General features: G+C 38.7%; 1 pseudogene; it reads right to left on the reverse strand.

Annotated features, from left to right (window-relative positions):
* Positions 1–1,956: 1,956 nt before the first annotated feature.
* Positions 1,957–3,786, reverse strand: LOC118022409 (annotated as a pseudogene).
* Positions 3,787–10,459: the final 6,673 nt, after the last annotated feature.

Genomic DNA, 10,459 nt, shown 5'->3' on the forward strand with positions numbered 1-10,459 from the left:
TGTTACGTATCTGTACCAGTCGAGGATGGGACTGAATAGACAGGACAGAAAGTACAGATGATAAAACATGGTCCAAGAGCAGATACAGTGTGTAGGATCATATTGCAGATGGTTATGAATAGAGTGTAGGAATGAGAGTAGTGTTTCTGAATGAAACAGTATCAGTAACTCAAAGTCCTGAAGCATATTCTATTTTCTGAAAGACTGCAAAATCTACATGAGACAGAAAGGATGTGTTTGGTTATGTAAAAGCCTGTTCAGCACTGGAAACATTTTAGTTTCTCCCTCTACCTCCCAACCACATTGAACGCTCGTTTACATGTGTACGTCTACTGCTGCTTCATTCAGAGTTGTTTAGCTGTAACTGAGACATCATTGTACACAAGACCTAAAATATTTTTCAGGCCCTCTACAGGAAAAGTTTGCTAACTGTTGATCTTAGCAGACTTTACAGAACTTAATATTAACAATAGCATCATGGTAGTAAACGTGACCTCTTTTGTTCATTGTGTGTGTGTGTGTGTGTGCGCGCGCGCGTGTTTTCCATAGCTTATGTACTAGATGTGGTGTTGAATTCCTGAGAACATCTCCTTCAGTCTTGGCAATATCTCAGTTATTGCCTACTCCCTAAAACCAAATTGAATATTTCTGAAAGCCTGGGTGTTTAAATAGAAAGCTATTTATCATGGGTGAGATGGAAAGCAGAAATTTGAATTAGTATCATTTACATATAAATTTAACAAATATTTGCTGAGCACCTAGTATGTGTCAGGTGCTGTTATCAACACAGGAGAAACATCATAAACACCAACAAATCCCTGCTGTCTTATACCCTGGTTGATGAATAATTTCAGTAGTATGGACAGGAAGAGCCTTTAAGCAGGTAATGTGTGTAGAGATATTAAAGCGAAGGATCCAGTAAACCTTATGAATGCTTGGACAATAACCATTTTTCCATATTTCTCATTTAGTTCAAGGTAGAATACTTGCATAATTTGGTTGTTCTCCCATAGTATGGTTGAAATTAGCCTTAAATCTTAGACTCAAACAGCTATAACCAAAGAAGCAAAATGAACAAGTTTGCCATACTGGCCTGAGGATAGACCCAGTCTCCCACCATGGTTCACCTGCCCCCAAAAAAGATATATCAGAAGCTACTCCTCTCTCTCTATCCTAAAAGAACTTATTATAATTATAGGCTTAAGTTACTTGTTTACATATTTGAGTTAAAAAAGTTATCCAGAGTAAAATGAAAAGTTCCAAGTTATTAAAATTGGATAAGATTTAAGAAATGTATAGTCTTGTTTAATCACACTGCAAAACATCACTCCAGAAATTTTTAAGCCTATTTTCAGACAATACCCAGCCTCCATTGGCAACCAGCAATCTGATTTCCATTGCCATAGATGAATTTTAACTGTTCTTAGACTTCATGTTGATGGAATTATGCAGTTTGTGCCCTTTTGTGTCACTTTGTTTCTCCTTGACATTTTTAAAAATATTCATTATGTTCTATGCATCAACACTTATATTGTATACTGATGAGAATTATTTTATTACACAGATATAACACAGTTTTCCTTTGCATATTTTTATTGAGCTAAAATTGACATATAACATTGGTAAATTTGAGGTGTACAATATGTTGGTTTGATAGATTTATATATCACAATATGATTAATACAATAGCATTAGTTAATACCTTTATTTTTTTTAAAGATTTATTTATTTATTTATTTGAGAGCGAGAGAGAGAGTGAGAGAGAGCACAAGAGGGGGTAGGGTCAGAGGGAGAAGCAGACTCCCCACCGAGCAGGGAGCCCGATGTGGGACTCGATCCTGGGACTCTGGGATCATGACCTGAGCCGAAGGCAGTCGCTTAACCAACTGAGCCACCCAGGCACCCAGTTAATACCTTTATTATATCACATAATTATTTCTTTTTGATATTTAAAATATTTATATATACACATATACTTTTATTATTCACCCATTAACTCCATAATATGCCAATCCTGAGCTAGTTTTCAGCAGTTACATTCCCTTGATTATGGCTGTAGAAGGATATGATTAACTGGAAAACAGGGAGACCAGAGACACAGTGGGAGATGACATAGCGCAGCCTGTGCCACTGCAATCCAATTGTCAAGTTCAGCGGCGGTTTGGTAAAGTCGGTTCAGTTCTGTTCCCTTTGCCAGGGATTCTCACGTTTGTGAAATTTGGACCAACAAGTGGTGGGGTTCCATTTCCTGGTTTGACTTCTCGGTGGCTTTATCCAGAATCTCACTGGCAACTGATTATTGTAGCACCAGCCCAACCTTCTCTGCTCCCATGCTGGGGCATTTCCAATTATAAAGGTAATACTGCAGGTTGCCATCCCCTAAGCCAAACTTGAGCTTCTCCAGGAAGGTTTTGTTCTCCATGAGATCCAGTGCATTGAACACATTGAACCCTTTCGTTTTGGTGCAAAAAGGGCATCACTCATGAGGTCTAGAAGAGGGGTCTGGGTGTGGACATTGTAGAAAGAATAAGCAGCCTTTAGACTCTTGTGGGTTGGATGGTTCGTGATGGTGGAGGGAAGCGTATAAAAGCTCAGGAAGTCGGGCGCCTGGGTGGCTCAGATGGTTAAGCGTCTGCCTTCGGCTCAGGTCATGATCCCGGGGTCCTGGAATCGAGTCCCGCATCGGGCTCCCTGCTTAGCGGGCAGCCTGCTTCTCCCTCTGCTTCTCTCTCTCTCTCTCTCTCTCTCTCTCTGTGTTTCTCATGAATAAATAAATAAAATCTTAAAAAAAAAAAAAAAAAAAGCTCAGGAAGTCTGTGACCTCCCCATTTGCGTTCTCCACCACGAAAGTGTCGATGATACTCTCCTGGGAGTAGAACCAGTGCTCCACCTCCTCCTGGTTCATGACTGGCATGCTGTGAAAATGCTCAGGTACCTGATGAGGAGCTGGTGCACTACTGGAATGCCCTTTTTTTCCCTTTGGTCACAGCCCCCGTCTTGGGCGTCTCTGGCAGTTGGTAGAGGTTCGTGGTACACTGCATGATCATATTTCTACTCAGGTGGGAGAACTTCACTTCAGTCAGCTTCCGTGGGTTTAGGGACCGATGCCAGTCCCTACAGGTGCCAACAGCCTTTGGTAATACCACCCCGGCAGTGTAAACAGCTTGGAAAATGCCCTCCGGGTGAACTCGTTGGGTTATTTCCCGGATCAGGAACGGAGCCACTCTCTTGGAGCACAGCTTCTTGTGGACGCACAGGAAGTTGATCTCCACCATCTTCTTCTCTGTGTCATAGGTGTGGATGTTTGCCGGGATAGCACTGATGAACCCAACCAGTTTCCGACTTGAGACCATTCGAACCCTGCAGTGCCACTGGGGGAGCCAGCCAGAAGGGGGAGAAAGTCGGGGGAGTAGTCGAACCGGAACATATTGTCATTGTCCTCCAGATAGTTCTCGTTCAGGAGGCCATAGAACCCTTTCATCACACCACGGTCCCCCAGGTCCAAGGCATCCCAGGTGAAGCCCTGGGGCAGGGTGTAGGGCTCCTGGCAGATGTTGTCTTTGTCAGGCTCTGCAGGCCCATGGGTGTTCACCACTTCTCCCAGTCTGGGGACAAGCTGAGTGTGCCAGAACTGGTAGCTTTGCTTGCTAACCTCCTCCATGATTTTGGCAGGCTCCTGACCCACTGAGAACAGTTCAGTGGCCTTCTGTATTTCCTGGATCCTCTCGGCGGGCAAAGAGTTCATCTTCACAGGCTGATCCTGGGCTGAATCTGTCTCATTGCCTTCTCTTTTCTTCTTCTTCTTCTCCTTCTCCTTCTCCTTCTCCTTCTCCTTCTTCCTTCTTCTTCTTCTTCTTCTTCTTCTTCTTCTTCTTCTTCTTCTTCTTCTTCTTCTTCTTCTTCTTCTTCTTCTTCTTCTTCTTTCTTCTTCTTCTTCTTCTTCTTTTTTTTCTTCTTCTTTTTGGCTCCAGTGTCATTGGCTGGACTCAAACCACCCCGGCTGTAGCTGTTGTCCTCCTCGTTCTCGCAATCGCTGCAGTGCTCAGGGCCGTTTCCGTTCCCTTCCATCAACTGCGGCAGCCGAGGTGCTGGCAGCTTCACTGCTGTCTCACTCTCGTCCGCCAACTTGAGTGCACCCATAATTATTTCTATTTTGTGTTAGCAATTAAGATCTAGTCTCTTAGTAACTTTAAATTTGTAATACAGTAATATTAACTATAGTCACTATGTTGTGTGTTGGATCTCCAGAACTTATTTACCTACTATTTGCAAGTTAGTACTCTTCACAGCATCTCAATTCCTGACCCCTGATAACCACCATACTACCGTCTGTTTTTACAAATTCAGATTTTTAGATTCCACATATAAGTGATATTTTACAGCATTTGTCTTTCTCTGACTTACCTCACTTCACATAATGCTCTCAGGGCCATCCATGTTGTTGCAAATGGCAGGATTTCCTCCTTACTCAAGATAGAATGATATTCCATTCCATTTATATACACATCTTTACCCATTCATCCATTGATAAACACTAGGTTGTTTCCATATTTTAACTGTTGTGAATAATGCTGCGGTGAACATGGGTATGCAGATATCAAGATACTGATTTCAGTTTCTTCAGATATATACCAAGGAGTGAGATTGCTAGATCACATAGTTCTGTTTTTAATTTTTTGAGGAATGTCCATACTGTTTTCCATAATGGCTGTACCAATTTACATTCCAAACAACAGTGTATAAGTGTTCCCTTTTCTCCACATCTTTGCCAACATTTGTTATCTCTTTTCTTTTTGATAAAAGCCATCCTAACACATATGAGGGGATATCTCATTGGTGGTTTTGATTTGCATTTCCCTGATGAGAGAATCTTTTCATATACATGTTGGCCATTTATATCTCTTCTTGGGAAAAATATTTATTTTCTCTGCCCGTTTTTTAATTAGATGATTTTCTTTTTTGATATTGAATTGTGTGAAGTATTTATATATATTGAATATTAGTCCCTTATCATATACATGCCTTGTAAATATTTTCTTCCATTATGTATATTGCCTTTTCAATATATTACTTCATTTGCTGTGCAGAAACTCTAGTTTTATGTAGCCCCACTAATTTTAGTTTTCATTTCCTGTGCTTTTGGTAACTTATCCAAGAATTCAATACCTAGACCAATGTCAAAGATCTTTTTTCCCTATGTTCTCTTCAAAGAGTTTTATGGTTTTAGGTGTTATTTTTACATCTTTGATCCATTTCAAGTTAGTTTTTATAAATGGCATAATATAGGGGTCCATTTTCATTCTCTTGCATGAGGATATCCAGTTTTCCCAACACCATTTATTGAAGAGACCATCCTCTTCCCCATTGTGTGTTCTTGAAACCCTTGTCAAAAATTAGTTGATGATATATATAAGGGTTTATGTCTGGGATTTCTATTCTGTTTCACTGATACATGTGCCTGTTTTTATGAAAATATACTTTTGTTTTGACTACTACAGCTTTGTAATGCAGTTTGAAATCAGGTGTTATAATGTCTCCAGGTTTGTTCTTTTTCAGGAAGGCTTTTGCTATTCAGGGTCTTTTCTAGTTCCAAACAAATTTTTAGATTTTACAATTTCTGTGAAAAATGCCTTTGAAATTTTGGTTGGAATTGCATTGAATTTGATCATTTTCAGAACTATGAACATTTTCATGATATCAATTCTCCCAATCCAAGAACACAGGAATATCTTTTCATTTGCTTGCATCTTCTTTAATTTGTTTCATCATTATCTTACAGTTTTCAATGTATAGGTCTTTCACCTCCTTGGTTAAATTTATTCCTAAATGTTTTATTGTTTTTGGTGCTATCATAATGGGATTGCTTTCTTAATTTGTTTTTCAGACAGTTCATTGTTAAGTATAGAAATACAACTCATTTCTGTATGTTTGTTGTGTATCATGTAACTTTACTAACAGTTTTTAATGGAGTCTTTAAGGTTTATATATAAAAGATCATGCCATCAGCAAACAAGGATAATTTTATTTTTTCCTTTTTGATATGGATGCCTTTTGTTTCTTTATTTTGCCTAATTGCTATGGCTAGGACTTCCAGTGCTATGTTGAATAGAAATGGTGAGAGGGGCCATCCCTGTCCTTTTCCCGATCTTAGAGGTAAGGATTTTAACTTTACACCATTGAGCATGATGTTAGCTATGGGTTTGTCATATACAGCCTTTCTTATGTTAAGGAAAATTCCTTCCATACCCAATTTGCTGTGCATTTTTATCATAAAAAGATGTTGTATTTTGTCAAATGCTTTTTCTGCATCTATTGAGATAAGCATATGATTTTTATCTTTCATTCTACTAATATGGTGTATCATATTTTTTCATTTGTGTATGTTGAACAATGCTTGCAACCCAGAGATAGTTCTACTGAATCATGGTGAATTATTCTTTTAATGTGCTATTGAATTTTGTTTGCTAATATTTTGATAATTTTTGAATCTATATTCATCAGGGATATTGTTCTATATACATTTTTTTTAAATCTGGCTTTTGTATCAGGGTAATGCTGGCCTTGTAAAGTGAGTTTGGAGTTTCCCCTCCTCTTCATTTTTTTGAATGAATTTGAAAAAGATTGGCCTTAATTCTTCCTTAAATGTTGGTAGACTTCTCCAGTGAAAGCATCTGGTCCTGGGCTTTTCTGTGTAGGCAGATTTTGATTAATGGTTAGTTTCCTTACTCATTAATAGTTTGTTTAGATTTTCTAGTTCTTTTTTTTCCCTAAGATTTTATTTCTTTAGTTGAGAGAGAGAGAGCATAGTGGGGGGGAAGGGAAGAGGGAGAGGGAGAAGCAGACTCCCTACTGAGCACAGGGCTTGATCCCAGGACCCCAAGATCATGACTTGAGCAGAGGGCAGACACTTAACTGACTGAACTGCCTAGGCACCCTAGATTTTCTAGTTCTTCATGATTCAGTCTTCGTAGGGCACACATTTCTATGAAATAACTCATTTTTTTTCTATGTTACCTAGTTTGGAATATAATTGTTAATAGTATTCTCTCCTTTGTGTTTCTACAGTCTAATACTTTCTATTTCTGTGGTATCAGTTGTAATGTCTCTTATTTCTGATTTATTTGAACCATTTTTTTTCATAGTTAATATAGCTAAAGTTTTGTCAATTTTGTTTATCTTTAGAAATAACTGGGTCTTATTTTCACTGATTTTTTTGGTTGATTTTTTCGTTTATAGTTTACTTATTTTTGCTCTAATTTTTGTTATTTCCTTCCCTACTGCTGACTTTGAGCTTGATTTGTCCTTTCTCTGCTTCTTTTAGATGTAAGGCCAGATTGTTTGAGATCTTTCTTATCTAATGTACACATTTAAAAGTATAAACTTCCCTCTTAGAACTGCTTTTGTAGCATCTCATAGGTTTTGAAATGTCATTCTATTGTCTTTTGATTCAAGATACTTCTTGATTTCCCTTTTGAGTTCTTTTTTGACCTGTTGTCTAGTCAGGAGCATCTTGTTTAACTTACACATATTTTTTAATTTGTTATGAAAACTGTAACAAAAAAGGAGGGTATTATATAATGATAAAAGGGTCAATTCATCAAGGAGATATAATAAGTGTAAATATAAATGCACCCAGTATTGGAGACTTTATTTATAAAACAAATATGATGTTAATAATTATTTAATACATTTAGGTGCTCCAATATTTGGTGAATGTTAGACATCTGATGTAAGTATAGCTACCCCTGATCTCTTTTGGTTTCCATATTGCTTGAAATAGCATTTTTTGATTTCTTCACTTTGATCCTGTGAGTGTCCTTAAAGCTTAAGTGAGTCTACTGTAGTCAGAATATAGTTGGATTTTTTTTTTTTCTAAATCCATTTAGCCACTCTGTGTCTTTTAATTGGAGAACTTAAACAATTTATATTTACAGTAATTATTAATTGGTAAGGACTTACCATGATCATTTTGCTGACAGCTTTATAATTGTTTTGTGTTTCTTTAGTTCCTTTCTTCCTCTCTTGTTTTGTTGATTTTTATGTGGTTTGTCTTGATTCTTGTCTCTTTATTGTTTGTGTATTTATTACACATTTTTGCTCTATGGTTACCCTGAGGATTTCTAGTACATCTTATAGTTATAACTGTCTATTTTAAGCTGACAACTACAATTGCATTAGAAAGTTCTATCCATTTACTTACACCCCCAATTCTTGTTGATGTCCCAAACTATATCTCTCTACAGTTATTTTTAACACTTTTGTCTCATAACCTAAGTGCTAGATTTCATAGTGATTTCCACAACATTATTGAACTATTAGGATTATTTTTATTTTGACTATATATTTACCTTTACCAGTGAATTTTATACTTTCATGTTTACATGTTGCTAATTAGCATTCTTTTTTTTAGCTCGAAGAACTTCCTTCAGCATTTCCTCTAAAGCAGTCTAGTGGTAATTTTCTTAGGTTTTGTCTGGGATTCTTTTTACTTCTTCTTCATCTCTTAATGACAACATTCCTGGGTCAAGTATTCTTGACTAATAGTTTTTTTTGTCTTTGTTTTTCCTTTAAGTACTTTGAATATATCATCCCACTCTCTTCTGGTCTAATGTTTCTGCTCAGAAATGCTGGTAGACTCATGAGGATTCCCTTGCATGTGACAATTCTTTTTTTTTTTTTTTTTTTTTTTTTTTTGCTGCTTTCAGATTTCTCTCTGTCTTTTAATTTTGAGATTATAATGTCTCAATGAAGATCTCTTTCAATGAATCTGGATCTTTACGTTTCCTGTATCTGAGTAGCTATCTCTCTCCCTAGATTTGGGAAGTTTTCAGCCATTACTTCTTTAAATGAGGTTTCTGTCCCTTTTTCTCTCTCTTCTCCCTTCTAGAACTCTTATAATAGATATATTGTTTCTTTTGATCATGTCTTATAATTGACATAGGCTTTCTTCTCTCTTTTTTATTCTATTTTCTTTATTCTCCTCTGACTAGATAATATCAAGAGAACTGTCATCAAGCTCACTATTCTTCTGCCAGGTTAAGTGTGGTGTTAAAGCTATCTATTGCATTTTTTTGTGAAGGTACAGTGTTGCCTTCCGTGCTGCTCTTTCAGCTAAGGTTAACATTGGCAAGACTGCAGGGTTCTTCTCTGGCCAAGACCGCAGGAAACATGCTGGTAGCATTGGCAGGTAGGGCTATTGAGATCTTCAGAGGCCAAAGCTGAGGGGTCTTTTCCTGTTTTGTTTTTCCTCATGGGAGAAAGTTCTAGCTGAGGGACTCCTTCTCCTCTGTGTGCTGGTGCTCAGAACATTCACAGCAATATTGGACCCAGGGTCCTTGGATCAAAGATAGCAGCAGTATAATTCTAGTGGTGGTCTATTAAAGCCATATGTTGGGACCTGGGAAGTTTGGCTGAGAGCAGTGGCAGTATGGCCCTGTGAATGATGGTTCAGAACCATGTCCTTGGAGCTGAGGGGCAGCCCCAGCAATGAATCATAAAAGCCTCAACCTAGGACCCAGGAAGTTGGTTCAGGGCAGTGACAGCCCAGTCTCAGCAACAAAGGGACAGAAATATGGTTTGGGATGCAGGGGTAGGATCAGAGCAGTAGTAACCAGGTTCCAGGAATGATGGGACAGAGGCTACGATCAGAAACCTAGGGGCCGGGGCTCAGGGTAGTGGTAGCACCCCTGGCAATGATGGTTCAAAGCCTTAATATGCATGAAGGTAGAATGGTTTAGAACCTTACCGACCAGAATGGGTGGGGCTTGATGTGGTGGAAGCACCCTTAGTAATGGCTATTCAGAGCTGTGACTTAGAAACTGGTGCATAGGACTCAGAGCAGTGACGGTGCCCCTGACAATAATAATTCAGAGCTGTGACCTAAAATACAGAGTGGTAAAGCCTCATAATTGCAACCAAAGAACGATGTGGGACCATGGGGACAGGGCTCTGGGTATGGAGGCTGCCCTGATGATCATACAAAGATGTGACCTGGGACCAGGAATGGGAAAAGAGTAGTAGCAGCTCCTGTCTTATGTATGATAAGGTACTGTGGTACTTGATCCCTGAGATCAAACTGAAGCCCTTCTGGCCCCAGAAGCCAAGTGTAACCTTAGAAACAGCTCCAGCCTCTGGGAGTAGAAGCAGGAAGGGAGTTTGTTCTGGTCTGCTCTTTCAGTTGAGATCCATGTCAGTGAAGACTGAGGGGGACCTCCATTGTCATGGCTAAAAACATTCACAATGAGGGAGTTTGCTGGTGCTCACCTGTTCTTCTTCCTGTGTGGTGAACTTCCTCCCAGGAGATTCCTCGCAGTGCAGAGCTGCTCTTAACTAGGGATGGAGTGACCCAGGCAAAATGCTTCCTGTACTGTTCTATGTAGCCATGCTTGATTTTTGAGCTCTGCAGCACTTTTACTGCTGCTGCTTTGTAATCCTGAGCTTTCCTTGAGTTATTTTCTTC

This window comes from Mirounga leonina, unplaced genomic scaffold (assembly GCF_011800145.1).
Source record: "Mirounga leonina isolate KUSES-001 unplaced genomic scaffold, KU_Mleo_1.0 Mir_176, whole genome shotgun sequence".
Taxonomy (NCBI): domain Eukaryota; kingdom Metazoa; phylum Chordata; class Mammalia; order Carnivora; family Phocidae; genus Mirounga; species Mirounga leonina.